Source organism: Chenopodium album, chromosome 24 (assembly GCF_948465745.1).
Source record: "Chenopodium album chromosome 24, dcCheAlbu1.1, whole genome shotgun sequence".
NCBI classification, from domain to species: Eukaryota; Viridiplantae; Streptophyta; class Magnoliopsida; order Caryophyllales; family Amaranthaceae; genus Chenopodium; species Chenopodium album.
This window is the reverse complement of record NC_137857.1, coordinates 17,731,290-17,747,540: the sequence shown is the minus strand read 5'-3', so window position 1 is coordinate 17,747,540 and position 16,251 is coordinate 17,731,290. Positions and strand designations below refer to the sequence as shown.

The 16,251-nt window shown below is 39.1% G+C and overlaps 1 non-coding gene across 1 annotated transcript; it reads left to right on the top strand.

Moving 5' to 3' along the window:
* The first annotated feature begins 1,330 nt into the window (after positions 1-1,330).
* Positions 1,331-1,437, top strand: LOC145612872 (small nucleolar RNA R71). The gene has a single exon (XR_014106783.1). It is a non-coding gene; the product is annotated as a small nucleolar RNA R71 (small nucleolar RNA).
* Positions 1,438-16,251: the final 14,814 nt, after the last annotated feature.

Here is a 16,251-nt window from a genome sequence, read left to right as displayed (position 1 = left end):
ACTAGCACCCGAATCACACAATGCTTTATCAATGAAGACATTACCAATATGACAAGGGATAGAAAAACTACCGGGATCCTTTAATTTAGGAGGGGATTTATTTTGCAATAATGCGCTACATTTCTCTGTAAATGCTACAGTTTCTACCTCATTAAAGGTCCTTTTCCTAGTCAGAATATCTTTCATAAATTTAGCATATGTAGGAACCTGTGTAATTAGCTCTGTGAAAGGAAATGTTACTTGCAAATTTTTCACAACCTCCAAAAACTTACCAAACTGCTTATCCAACTTAGTTTTCAAATGTCAATTGGGGAATGGTAGTTTGAAAATTGGTTTTTGTGCCTCTCCACTCTTCTCCTGAGTAGTAACCATCTCTAGAGTTGTACCTTGCAATGTATTATCAGAAATATTAGTTTTACCCTGGAGCCCTGCAGGAACATTAGTTATAACAGAATCAGGATTAGCAATATAAATTAAAACAGGTTCATCATCTTTGGGCATAGAAGGCCCATCGTAGTGTGAACCACTCCTTAGAGTAATTGCATTAGCATGATCTGTAGGTTGTATCCCTTGCGATGGTAGGGCTCCCTGCTGGTGAGTCTGCAGAGTAGAGGATAATTGGGAAATTTGGGTATCCATGACTTTATCATGGGCTATAATCGAATCAATTTGTGTATCTCTACTCTCCATGTGCTTTTGCATGTATGCTAGCATCGCTCTAATTTCTGACAAGGCAGGGTCAGAAGATGAAGGGGGAGTTTTTGTTGGGGCTTTCTAGCTAGAGTTAGGATGGTAATATTTCAACTGTGGTGGAGGTGCTTGTTGTGTTTGTTGTGGAGGTGGAGGGTTTTGCACATTGGTGCTCCGGTAAGAAAGGAATGGATGGTTCCGGAGCCCAAGATTGTAGGTGTTAGAATATGAGTTATTCTGCCTGTAAGATTAGAAGGCATTAACTTACTCCATAGGACTCCTGCAATCTTGGTCCCAATGTCCTACAATTCCACAATATTCACAAAAAGCTTCACTAGTATTATTAGAAACAATTGAAACACTAGCAAAGGAAGTAGGAATAAGAGTACTGATTATCTAACTTCTGGCAAATAAATGTTAATTGGGCTTGCACAAAGGATACTGAATTGACGTGATGTTTACCCTTGTTTGCAAAGCCTTTAGGTTCCCATATTGAGAATTATGAATTTCCATATCTTCAATAACCTGTCCTGCATTATCAACATTAAGATTCATAAATCATCCACTAGCCGTAGAGTCTAGAACGTTCTATGTATTTCTAATTCCATTATAAAAGGCTTGAATCAACTGCCACTGTGCCAAATTATAATGGGGACACTCCCTCTGCAGATCTTTGAATCTTTCCCAAGCCTCATATAAAGTTTCATCTGGCTCTTAGGAAAAATTCTGAATTGCACTTCTCAATAGGGTTGTTCTCTCTGCAGGGTAATATTTGTTATAAAAATTCAAAGCAAGAGTTTCCCAATTAGTAATACCTAGTGCAGTTCTATTCAAACCATAAAACCAAAGCTTAGCTTTTCCACATAATGAAAAGGGAAAGAATCTCCCTGATCTGGTCTTGCGTGACCCCATTCTGCCTAATAGTATTACAATACTGACAGAAATCGGCAATGTGAAGATTTGGGTCTTCACCCTTGGCTCCACTAAACTGCTTCCTTTCTATCATCGTTATGAACTAAGGTTTTATCTCGAATTGTACTCCCTCGAGACTTGGAGCAGGAGAAAGGTGTGGAAAATCCGTTAGGGACGACTGCGAATAATCGCTGAGCTTCGTAGGCGTTGTCATCTCTGATTCTGAAACTGAAGGAACTTCTGAATCACTAGAATCAGTTAGAGGGTCTCAAGGAATATCGCTACCCCCAAAACATGCCAGGACTTGCCTAAAAAGATTATTTTGTCTATGAAAATAGCGCTCGATCTCAGGATCGAATGGAATGTAACCTAATCTGGAACACCTGGGCATAAACAAAGAACTAAAAGACAACTATGAGAATTGTCTCAAAGAACTAACGTTCTCTAAGACAAGAAGGAATAATCTAGACTACAAAAAAACAATCAGAAATAAAAATAAAACCGTTTCTCCGAAAACGACGCCAAATTTTGACAGGCTAAAGTCGTATCACCTTATCAAAAATTAATTCCTAAGTCCACTAACTATGCCGATAGGGAAGATGGGTCGAACCACAGGGAAACAAGTTAATTTATTCCTAATTAATTAATATAATCTAAACTATTAAAATGACCAATTGTTGTTATATAAAGGAATTATAATACAAAGAATAAAAGTATGGAGAAATAAAAGTAGGAGGAAATCAATGATTAAAAGACCTAGGGCATAGGTTCACCAATAAATAATATTCAAGGATAAAACATAATAATCAATCACCAATGTATCAATTAATCAGATCATAAAGGGCTTTCGCTACGTATTACAATCACAGAGTTAATTTACCGGCATTAAATCTCATATCTCGAATCTCGACTTAACCATTTATAAATCAGTCCGCCTATTGAAATTAAGCCTAAACATCAATTCTCATCTCTCGAATCTTGAATCAATATTGCTAAACTCATACAATTAAACCAGGCCTAATCTAAATGCATAGCATTAAATCAATCAATAGGAAATTAATCAAACATTGACCATCAACAATAATAAATTATCCCTTCATATATTTATTATCCCTTCATATAATTTATGGGTTCCCACAAACCCTAGAAAAAAAACTACTCACACATAATTAAATCTAAACTAAACAAAGCAAATAAACAAGTCATTATGGAATAAGGAAATTAAATTACTGAAAGTAATAGAGAAGATATCGTTACCAAAGTTAACGGAAATAATGAGTTGAATCAAGAACATAGTGTAAAGTTGTATAGAGAGTAAAACTAAGTAGAGAGAGAAAGTCTAAGAGAAGAGGTGAATTGTACCAAAAACACTAAATCGTACTTATACAAAACTCCTAACAAATCCTAATTAGAAACTAAGTAAATCGTCAAAAACGTCCTCTCCGAAACACGCGCCCGATCGGGCGAAGGGCCGCCCGATTGAGCCCGCCTTTTTCTTCGCCTCCTATTTCTAGGCAGCCGCCCGATCAAGCCAATGGTTGCCCGATCGGGCCTGGCTTTGCTTGGACTTCGATTGGGCTTCACTTCTTAGCCCACTCCGGATTTCTACTTTGGGGCTTGAATACTTGGTGTCCAACGCCTCAGTATTTCATATGTCGAGCCCTTAATCACCTGCTCGATGACTCTAACCGGCCTTGGGCTATGAAAAGTAGTCGTGCTCCTCCAATGCTCGTTGTCGCTCTAAATAATCCCGGGAAAATGCTCCAAAAGTGCAATTCCCAACAAAACTTTACCAAAACTACGAAAACACTAGAAAACACCATTTAGTAATAAAAGTGGCTCTAAAGAGCCAAAAACACTACCAATTATGACCAAGGGACGGGGGTAAAATACTATACAAAATAGACATATCAGCTGTGCGGGCACAAGCGCGCCATAGCTTGCTGGCTAGTGCACCAGCCCGCACATGTGCGCAGCAAGCCACACACGTAATGCGGCTGCTGGTGCGCTTATGTGCGGCTGGTGCTGCTAGCATTTCAAGAGTTGCGCGCGCGCCAGCTGCCTACTAGCCATGCGCTGCTAGCGATGCTAGCATTATTAACAATGGCGTGTTAGCACGCTATGCCCCTTGCACCAACCTAGTGCTGCTAGAACCCTTGGCTTGGTGCGTTGCACATGCTAGCTTTTATGCTAGCACTATTGCCCCTAGCACTCGGTTTGCTTAGGGCATTCCGATGCTAGGGTATTTTGGTAATTTGTTGATTAATTGATTTTTACCGTCTCGTCGTCTTACTAATTCGACTCAACTTCCGACACTCGGTCTTGACGCTCTTAGCTCGATATCCGACGTCTATGCTCATAATACTCGAGTGAATCATTATCTCCTCTAGGATTAATTTGTCGTAACGGATCGTCTGTGTTTCTTAGGTGTGACCCAAAGGGTTCAGTCAAGATTAAGCTGTAATATTAAATATTAGTCCCTCCGTTTCATAATATTAGTCTCATTTACGCATATCGATGTAAATGTTTAATTGCAAATATCTTTAATCTCACACTATCAAAAATTATACAAATTCATATTAATAAAGTACTCATTGAAATGCATAAAACTAGATCTCACATGACTATATTTAATCTTATATATTGAGAGAAATTTAGAAGATTCCCTCTAATTTTTAGTGGTCAAAAGATTCTAAATGGGACTAATATTATGAAATGGAGGGAGTATAATATATTAATATTACTGATCGAAAACGGCCTCCAACTAGGCATTCCAATCACTTGACCTCGCTGAATAATTAGCTTTCGAACAATTCTGAACCCGCTATCGAAATAATACACTTGTTTGAAGGACACCATTCCTTTCAGTTTTGTTGGGAAGGAAGTGTACAACCATGACCCTAGATGATTGAAAGGCTTGGGAAGAGATAACAGAGCCGAAGCTCTTCAAAACCACAACTTTGACCCTAGATGATGGAATAGAAATAATCATTCATAAGCACTGGATACCTCATCCTGATTGGCTCAAAGACGAGGCGTTTCTCTCCGCATGTGTCTTAGCACCGTGTTTAAGAGATGTATGTTTGATCTTATAACAAGGCGTTTAAAATTACTTGAGTTTGTTATTATCTTCTAATCTTCCTTTTTCTTTTTGCAACAAAAGGTTTAGAGATGGTCGACGGTACGCAGACAAAACGCCTGCTAAATCCGCCGCTCAAATCCGGAAGGATCTGCTGGAACAAAGGGAAACCAAGCTAGAGGCCAAAAATGATAGGGTAAGCTTCGTCTATGTTTTTCATTTATAATGTTTTATTGTCATAAACCGGTTTTAAACGGATGTACCCCTTGTGTTCCGTTTCATAGTGAAAGCAAGGTCATTCCCAGATTGATCCAAAAGATGCTCAAATGTAATAGGATCGAGGAGCCCGGGATGACCTCCAAAGTGAGCAAAACCAAGGCGGATCAGACGGCATCTTCCTTGCCGACTGGCCCAAATAGACCAACTACTGGGGGTAAAAACCCGGCTGCCATGAAAGCTCTCAGCGAGAGCGCTGAAGTTGGCGGCAAAGAGTCCGACGTTTCTAAGGCATCGAAGAGTGGCATGCCACTCGATGCTGTAATCGATTCTGTAGCAGCTAGGGGTGGAGAGGCCCCTCGGTTTGAAATCCAAGTATGGACGACTACTTCGAACTCCCTTGGTCTCTTGAGTATATGGGAGTCAAGTCTTAAGTTACTCCATTGGGGGATTCATATGGCAGCTGGCACAATACAGGTGTTGCCTATGCTGCTATCTTGCTATACCCTTCTTCTTGTGCAGATCTCTTTCAAAAATGGTCGGACATCCAGCAGTATTCAAAGAGAATGTTGAGGACCATCACCCGGTCGGAGAACGAAGGAGAAGATTCATGGGCTACATCAGGTCAACATGGACCACATCTGTGCCCTGCTGACTAAGGTAACTTAGCTTTTTCTCAGCCTGCTGAGTTTACTTAGTAATTATAACTAAGCCATTATCTTGTCGGTTGTTCTTTGTAGACGATGCTGAGAGTAGAGGGGCTTAAAGCTCCATTTAGGGAGAAATCTGAGGAGGTAATTGATGCTAATAAGAGGGCTTGGAATGCTCTTAACTCTACTCAATATCAAAATACTATGACTCAAATTGAAATTAAATCCTAGGAGATGAAATAAGAGGAGATGGTCTAGACACTAACCACAGCTGTTGAGAAGGCCAACAACAACGTCAATGACCTTAAGCTTAAACTGAAGAATGCTAAGTTTGACCTCAAGGCATTAAAGGGAGCTGACACAAATAACACCAAACTTCGAGCAGACATCGGCCGGCTCAAGGACGAAATGATCCAGATGCGGAATAAGCACAAAGCTTAACTTGCCAAGGAGCAAAACCGGCTGGTGTCGGAGAATGAGTAGGACCTCGAGGAGCGCATGAAGTTGGCGTGGCAGGTCATCCATTCAAACACCGCTTGGTCCATTTGAGGTGTTGAAGAAAGTGGGTGTTGTTGCATATCGGTTGCAGTTATCGGAGAGATTAAAGGTACACCCAGCCTTTCATGTAAGCTATTTGAAACCTTACTACGAGGATGCGGAAGGTCTGCATCCCGCCTTAAAGAGGAACCCACCAACGATCCGAAAACACTTCACTAAGGAAGTGGAAAAGATTCTAGATCGAAGGGTGATGGGCCAAAGTAAGAAGATTCACCGAGTTGAGTACTTGGTGCAATGGAAGAATTGCCCCGAAGCGGAGGCTTCCTGGGAATGTGATACTATATTATGGCAATTCGAGGCTAAGATTGAAGAGTACTTGACGAGGGCGTCAGGATCTTCAAGTGGGGGAGGTTGCAAGTGAAGGAGTTATGTCTTCGTCGTGTGCAATTACTAGATATATAATTGGATCAAATTATAGAGATAATTAAGTCCGGACATTTGGGTCGTCGTTTTGCCATAGCTAGAGGTACTTACGATCTTTGGACTAGTAAAATAGGCCAAAGCCCAAATTGGACGGATCCTATGAGGTCACACAAAGGGGCTAGATCGAGCATTAGAGGACGAGGCCCATTATGGGCCTCATCACTCTAGGTGGCCGGCCATATGGGGCTTAGAGAGGCTATTGGGCCTCGTGCCCTAGTCTAATTATAATGAGATTATAAATAGACTAGGTGCCTAGGTTTGCATGTAAGGAATTGACTGATCATTTTAGATCAAACCCTAATTAGCAAACACGAAACCAACCCCTCTCATACTCCCTCTCTCACGTCTCTCTCCTCCTCCCGGCGCCGGTGGTGTCTCGTGGTGGTGGTGGTTCGTGCGGTGGTCGGTTGTCCAAAAAGGTGGTGATCGCGGTTTTCCTCAATCACTCGACCAATCTAGTATTGTGGACGGCTCGTTGGAATCTCGTGGACTAAGTAGAGGAGCAACACTTGGGGCTCTATTCTCTCCCTAATTTGCCTGTCGAATAGCTTCGTGGAATTCACGCTTCAAAGGTATGATTATGTGTCTTGTGTGTTATGCATGCGATCCTTGGATTAGGTACTTTATTGAATATGATTCATATATATTATTTCCGCTGCGTAGTACCTATAAACTCCTACAGTGGTATCAGTTAGCCTCTTGCATTAACGAGCTAGATCATAATAATACGATTATTTGATGTCCACGTTAATTTTATAATCAATTAAGAGGGAGAAATTAATTTAATTATGGTTCGATTATTATTTTAATGTGATTAAACTTTTGGAATCGATTAAATGTGATTTAATTATGCTCATATAGCCATAAAGAGGACCGAATTATGCCCTAGTATTTTCGAAAATTTCGAAATCCCTAACCCTAATTTCGAAAATTCCAAGCCCTAAAATATGATTTTTGTGCTTGATTTTGATTTAATTCGAATTGTTTTATGTTTCATAATTTTAATTGGATTGATTTATGCATAAAAATGTTTTATGTATGATCATAGATTTAATTTTAAATGTTAGAATTAAATTGGGATTAATTTTATGATGAACCCTAATTTTAAAATTGAATGTGATTTAATTTTAATCTTATGGACTAATTTAATTAGGATAAATGTTATTTTAATTAAATTAAAAACACAAAAAAAAAATAATTTATTTTGGCCGGCAACCGCGGCTGGGTGGCGCAGCCACGGCGGCTGCCGACCAGGTGGCGGTTCAAGAGGGAGGGGAAGGGAGGGCGGCGGTCTAGGGTGGCCATGGGCAGCAGCGTGCGACCGTTGCACGGCTTTTGCCGCGGCTGCCAGCTCGGGGTGCTGCTGCCTTGCGCGGCAGTGGCTGCTGAAAGGCAGCCAGCCACCGTGGCTAGCCTCGGCTGGCCACGCACGGTGGCCTGCACCCCAGCAGTAGCAGCTGCCACGCTGCTGCCCTTGCGGCAGTGGCTGCTGTCACGGCAGCCAGCCACCGTGGCTAGCTTCGGCTAGCCAACCACGGTGGGCGGCATTGGTGGTTGCGGTATTTTCAAAAAAAAAAAAAATTCTGTTTTGAAAAATTATTTCAAGATAATTACGAATTATTTTGGGATAAAATCGGTTTTATTTTGGATAAGTTAAAATATTTTCAAAATATGATCTTTTATTTCATAAGGATAAAGTTGGTTTTATTTGGATAAAATCTTTTATTTTAGGATAAAATCAAATATTCAAAAGTTGTTATATTTGATATTATCCATATTTAGTTTGTTATTTTAGTAATTATCCTAAGTTAAAGTGGTTAATTATGGATAAGATTGATAAGGATATTCTGAGCATATTCCAAAAGGATAATAATTGATTTAAATAATGTGATTATCCCATAATTAGATTAGGATGTAATTGATTTTAAAATTATTTGATTGGCTAGTAATTAGGATAGAATCTCCTAAATTAGTTAGGATAATCATGGAAGATTAAATATGATTTTATCTTTCTAGATAAAAATATGATTTGATTCTATCTCATGACTAAATTAAATATATGATATTTTATGAACCGTCATGAATAATATATGATATTATCTAATTATGATTAAAATATAAGATATTTTAGGAAATGCGTTGACTTTATTATGAACATTCGATGTTGTAGTTTAGACAAGCATGTTGAGTGATTTATTATATGGCACTTTTCTAATATATGATATTATGTTGCTATATATAGACTAGTATGGCCCATAGGTTCTTAAATACGATCTGCGTATCGTGATGTATTTTTGTACTCTAAATACGGTCTGCGTACCGTTGAGTAAATTTATAACTTTTATTTAATGTAAATAGAATAGTTATTTAAATGGTGTTAGCCCATAAGAAGCCCATGAAGTGAAGGCCCAAAGGAGCAAGGTGGATGAAGATCCATGATGATTCAAGTGGGAGCATTTTTCATTTCTAGTTTTCTTAGGACTAAGGGGCCATACTATGTCATATTTTATTGCATTAGTAGATTATGCATGTTTAGGTTTATTTATGTTGTTTGATGATGCGCTAGAGTTCACTAAATAATCACAACATAATGAATCTAGATCCCAGTAATATTGATGCAGCTTTTCCAATTAAAAACCCGACGAAAACCTTGATCGTTTATGATGGGTCAGCCCTCAGCAGAGCATCATGATATATCTTGGGGAAGTGGGGGTAGGACCGCATATCTACACTTTTAATTGGTTATATTCAACAAGGTTACCTAAAGCGTTTAGAACCTTGAAGCTAAGAGTAATAATTAAACATGCGATGGTTAATTATTCAACCAAGAGTTACAAGAGTTGTAATCAGTAAAGAGTTTACTCACCTTGAAAATGTAATGGTTGATTGCAGGGCCTCACTCTAGTTAATTATTGCACAAATAAAGGATCTTGGAATCACTTAAAATTCAATTGGGATCATTTAATTATTGAATAAAGTGTTTTAAATTTACCAAATGAATGTTTTTATGGTACTTTAATTTATTAAACATAATTATTAAACTTTGCCTTATTTTGACATAGATGAGTAGCCGTAATAACAATGACAGCAACATTTACAATTTGCGACCATTCCTTGAGAAGGATAGGTTGACAGGGGAAAACTTTTCCAACTGGGAAAGAATGCTAAGGCTTGTTCTGAAATCTGAAGGTAAGGAGGATGTCATTGATAACCCATTACCAGGACCTCTGCCAGAAAATCCAACTGCGGCAGAGATCAAGAAGCACAAGGAAGCTCATGATAGAGCTATGCCTATCACTTGCTTAATGATTGCTACCATGGAACCTAGTCTTCAAAAGCGTTTTGAGGACCTGGATGCCTATTCAATCATGGAAGAGCTCAAAGTTTTGTTTAAGAAACAAGCTAGAGTTGAAAGGTATGAGCTTCATCGTGAGATTATGGATTGTAGAATGGAGAAGGGTGCCACAGTTCATGATCATGTTTTCAAAATGATTAGCCTAATTCAAAGTATGGAGAAACTGGGGTACCCAATTAGTGATGATTTGGCAACAGACATCATTCTCCACTCACTTCCAGAAAGTTTCAACCAGTTTATCATGAACTTTAACATGACTGCGAATGCAAAGACTATGAGTCAATTGCATGCAATGCTGGTTAGTGCTGAGAAACAAATCCCTAAGGAACCTAAGAAGGAAGTTCTTATGATTCAAAAGGGAAAAGGGTTCAAGAAGAAGGGGCAAAAGGCTAGAGCCAAGAGCAAGGGCAAGCAAGTTGCCAAGGCTCCTGAAAAGCCTAAGGCGAATCCAAAACCCAAAGCTGCAAGTGAGAGTGAATGTTTTTACTGCAAGAAGAAGGGGCATTGGAAACGCAATTGCCAGAAATACCTTGTTTTCCTCAAGAAGAAGAATGGAGCATCAACCTCAGGTATTATGTTATAAACATTTTAACTTTCACTAAGGTATATGATACCAAGTTGCAGTGCTTAACATTATGATGTTGCGCAGGAACTGCAAACAAGTGAAGCTAGCATGGAGATGGAGCTTGAAGGTGCACTAGGAGTATTTAAGTGGCCAGAGATAGCTTCATAGTTTTATTTTCTGATTAGTTTATCATGACATTTAGAACAATTTCCAGTTTTTGATGAGACAATATTTCGGTTTTCTCGTTTTGAATACTGATTTGGTTTTACTTGGCTTGGACAAATGTTGATCCATGACCAAGGTAATAAATTGTTTTCATTTGGCTAGATGTGAGTTAATTTTATGACAATGATATAAGTAGATCACAAAAGTATATTTAGATGATTCAAAGCAAACTTACTTAGTAAGGTTAGGTCACATAAACCATTTGCACATCCAAAGTTATGGATGGACTCTTACTCTTATATGATTATGAATCACTTGAGAATTAGAAGTCATGCTTGACATAATGACCAAGTTACCTTTTAGTTGAAAGGGTAAAAGAGCTAAAATGACCTTTTGGAACACAGACATATGATGTGAGTGTACCATAAATTCAAGATTTAGCAAAAGGATTTAACTATTTCATTGCTATTATTAACGATTTAAGTAAATATAACGATAATTACCTAATGAAATAAAAGCTGGAATCATTGAAATGTTCAAAATTCCAAAATGAAATGTAAAATCAGGTTTGAGATAAACAATTTAGCACCACAATATGATTGTTGTGATAAACTTTTAACTCAAAACAAATGATCATCTAAAGGAATTGTTGAATTAGTTCACAATCCAGGAACATTACAATTAAGATGTATGTATAAAGTAGGAATCAAACTTTGCTTGCCATGGTTCGATCCAAGATTTAATGATTTACAAATATCGTTTTGAGCATATGCATTAGAACAACAACAATTGCGAATATACTAAACAGAAACTTAACCAAAGCAGTAGAAAAGATGTCATAAATGTTATAGACTGGAAATGTTTTCTAAACAGGATTGAGGGAATATGAAATCTATGTAAAATGTTTACAAAGATGACATAATAGTCCCTAACTCAGAGGTATTATTCCTACATTCGCGTAAAAACAAAATGTTTGTTGCTCGCGATAGTGTCTTTATAGAAAGAAGTGTCTTCCTACAAAGCCAAGTGGGAGTAAAGTTAGAGACGAAGGCGCATGAAATCAGCTAATTTGATAAAACATGTGTCGAAGCAAGCTAATTCAACTAGCGAGACTTCTATCGTCCTACTAGAATGAAAGACTTCAAAGAGTTGAAGAGAATAATTCTATTGTCGCTCATACCTATCGTAGGTTACTTAGGATTAAAACAAACAGTTTGTTGAAATTCTAGGAATAGGTGGATTCTAAAATTTTCCTATTGGAATGGTTGGAATCCATACCTACAAGCAAGCTTTGGACAAGTGCCAACTCAGGAAGTGGCTTAAAGCCAAGAAATCCAGAATGGACTCCATGTCTGTAAAGATGTGCTAGTCCATGATAGTCTTGCAAATCGGGTCAAACCTATTAGTCATGTAAGCCTATTCGGATTATTTCTAGTTATGGAAATCAAAATCACTTTCATGAAATGTTCTTGATGGATGGCATGTATATGATACAACCTAAGATTTTGAATTCCAGAAATTCCTAGAAAGTTTTGCAAACTTCAAAAATTCATTCATGGATTGAAGCAAGCATCAAGGAGTTGGAACATTCATTAGGAAATCAAACAGTTTGATTACCTTGGAAGAATGAAAAGGAATCTTGTAGAGACAAGAAGTTTAGTGGGAGCAATTGGTCTTCTTAGTCTAGTGTGTAGTTGACATACATTTCATATGAAATGATATATCAATGCTTGAATAAGTCAAGCAATGGTTAGAAAGATTGTTTCTATATGGGAGACTTAGGAGATGTTGAGTACATATTGGGAATCAAAATCCACAAAGTGAATCTTGAAGGATGACTGGACCTAATCAAGAGACTTATGTTGATAAGGTTCTTGACAAGTTCAAGATTCAAGATTCTAAGAGAGGATCTTTTCCCATGTCTCATGGTTTTACACTCAGTAAAACTCAGTGCCTTAAAAGCTAGTAGAGTTGAGTTGTAAAGGTAATGTAACTTATGCTTTTGCAAAAGGGGCCATTACATGTGCCATGAAATGTACAAAACAAGTTGTTACATATGACTTGTGCATATGTAGCAAGTTTCATGCAAATACAGAATAAGCATACGGAAAGTTACCAAGAACAAATCCTTGAGTACTTGAGAAGCGCTAAAGGAATTTTTCTAGTTTATGGTGCTAAAGATAAAGAAGTTGTCAAAAGTTTTACGAATGCAAGTTTTTCCAAACAAGCAAGATGATTCTAGAAGTTGATCTAGATGCACAGTTTTGTTAGTATGGAGAAGTACAAGTGAGCTTGAAAAGTTCAAAACAGAGCACTATTGCATGCTCAATGTCAGAATATGTATATTAAGCTATAGTCGGATAGTTTTAGAGGATGTTTGGATTAAAATGTCATATGATTAAAGGGTCACCTTTGCCCAAGGACAAAGGAGCCAGGGTCACATCACGAATCCAAACAAATGGATATGAGATATCGCCTCAGTTATGAGATCATTGACCAGCGGAAGGTCACGTTCTGCAAAGTTTTATTATGAGTGAGAAATCACTAAACCCCTTCCATAGAAAAATGTATGAAAGTCATATTGAAGTCTTGGATTGAAGCAAATTATGTAATTTAAGTTGTGTATGTTTGTGAAAACATATTACATAAGAAAATACATCAATTTGCAGAATTATGTTTAAAATAGAAATTATTATTTCTCTTATTTAATTATGGTTTGAAATTAAATAAAATGTCCAAAATAATTATGAATTGATGGGCTCACTAGGTTGATGACCTTTTGAATGAAACCCCACAGGTGAACAAAATTCATATATTATTTAAGTTCCTAGTTCGAAATCATTAAAATGGACATAAATGATTTCAATGAATGGACTAGCATGTAAGATTGACTGGATAGCGCAGTTTCATGGGCTATAGGGGCAGAGTGATGCTCGGTCAATCACTTGGATATGCATGAATGATGCATGATCGAACTATTGACCTACTTTGAAGTTCAAGTATAGAGCTTCCGTATATATTAGTGGATTCCTTTGACATGAGTGGAACATTGATTTCATTCAATGGATGTTATGGCTGTGGTACACTCAAACGTCTGCCCGTAACTGGAGATTATAAAGGGTGTTTCCCGGTCATTTCAGAAGTTGAGTGGGAGGCTTGTTGCCACAAGATTGGATAGAGTCTACCTATTAGGAAATGTGTCATGGCCGCTTGAAGAGGGAGAATTCAGAAAATACGTGGCCGCGTTCAAATGCATTACTCAGTAATCATTTGGTTTTGTAATTCTAACTCAGTTTTCAAGAAACGATTTGTAGATTAATATGATCTCGACATGTGATGCAATCATATTATCAAATCGACATATACATTGACTTAAGGAATTTGAATATTGCACCCTTGTCTCAGACAAGTGGGAGATTGAAGGAGTTATGTCTTCGTCGTGTGCAATTACTAGATATATAATTGGATCAAATTATGGAGATAATTAAGTCCGGACATTTGGGTCGTCGTTTTGCCATAGCTAGAGGTACTTACGATCTTTGGACTAGTAAAATAGGCCAAAGCCCAAATTGGACGGATCCTATGAGGTCACACAAAGGGGCTAGATCGAGCATTAGAGGACGAGGCCCATTATGGGCCTCATCACTCTAGGTGGCCGGCCATATGGGGCTTAGAGAGGCTATTGGGCTTCGTGCCCTAGTCTAATTATAATGAGATTATAAATAGACTAGGTGCCTAGGTTTGCATGTAAGGAATTGACTGATCATTTTAGATCAAACCCTAATTATCAAACACGAAACCAACCCCTCTCATACTCCCTCTCTCACGTCTCTCTCCTCCTCCCGACGCCGGTGGTGTCTCGTGGTGGTGGTGGTTCGTGCGGTGGTCGGTTGTCCAAAAAGGTGGTGATCGCGGTTTTCCTCAATCACTCGACCAATCTAGTATTGGTGGACGGCTCGTTCGAATCTCGTGGACTAAGTAGAGGAGCAACACTTGGGGCTCTATTCTCTCCCTAATTTGCCTGTCGAATAGCTTCGTGGGATTCACGCTTCAAAGGTATGATTATGTGTCTTGTGTGTTATGCATGCGATCCTTGGATTAGGTACTTTATTGAATATGATTCATATATATTATTTCCGCTGCGTAGTACCTATAAACTCCTACAGCAAGACCCCTATTCGGCCACATGCGCGGCATGGCGTGCCTAGGCAAAAGCACACTACGGCTTGGCTAGGTGCTAGGTCTTGTACATATTACTATAAAACCTTATGGTGTGGTTAATAAGTAAATAAAGGCATATGGTTGCCTCTATATATTATCTTGGTGAGCTAACGTTGATTGGATGGACATTGGACCTAGGGGTTGGGGCCAATACTCCATTATTGTGTTTCTGTAACTGGCGTGTTCACTAGGATTGCAAGCGTAGAGCCAGATAAAGCTCTTTAGGGAAAAGGTGTCTCTCATGGCTTGGTGCGGCCATGGGCGCGTCATTGGCTAAGACCATGATGCATGGTTCTAAGGATGGTGTGGGCTATCTAGGACTTGGGCACAAGGTTGGCTTGATGACTTAGTGGGCTAAGTGACTTAGGTTTGAGCAAAGCCTCGTGGCGAGCCTTTTTTGGTGCGTGCTTGGTATTGGCTACGAAGCGATGCGTCGGTTGAGCTCCGGCGTTGCTACAAAGCGACGCGTCGGTTGGACACCGGCGTTGCTACGGGACGTTGCCCTGCCAATGGCATGGGACAACGAAGCGACGCAACGCTTGGGCACCGGTGCGGTGTTGCGAAGCAACGCGATACTTGAGCTCCGGTATAGTGCTGACGAGGCAGCACGTGGGTGCGATGCTTAGTGGCAGTTGGCACGGATGTTGGAAGTTAATCCTTATGTGAAGCGATGCTATGGAATGCGAAGCAAGGCATTGGTTGGAGCTAGCTGACAGTAATGCGAACAGTTACGATCAATGGATAAGGATTGGATGCTCACCCAAGCAAAGTGACACTTCACATTGTGGATGACGGATTGTGGATAAAGGCATCTGGATGAAGCGAAGAGACACGAGAGATGATGGTGGTGATCCGCGACGATTGGCTAGGATTGCTGACAGTGGCGATCTGTGACGGTTGGCTAGGAATGCTATCCGCGACGATTGGTTAGGATTGCTAGTTGTATTAGTTTACGGATAATTGCATGAGCGCTACTTGGTGTGCATGCGTGATTAGTGTCTGTTCGCAATGGAGGGGTTTGTTCCTTTGCCTATAAATAGATGACTTTGGGGTCTATCCAAGGCATCCAAAAACTATGTTGTAATTATGTTATTAATGATATTAATAAAAGAAGTATGTTTTGTTATATTCTAAGTGTTTGAGTGTGCCATCGTGTTTATTATATTGTGTGTTCATATATTAAGTTAGTATGAATAGAGGTGTCAGAAGCACACCCGACCCGACCCGATCCGAATCCGACCTGAAAAATATCCGATTCAGACTTGAACTCGCGTAAACATAATAATTTAGTATAACTCAACTTTAAAAATTTACTCGACCCGACCCGATTATATTAGATCCGATCCGATTATCTGAACTGACACCCCTAAGTATGAAGAGTTAGGCTTGTTAGTGGTTCTGACGCCATCATAGTTAA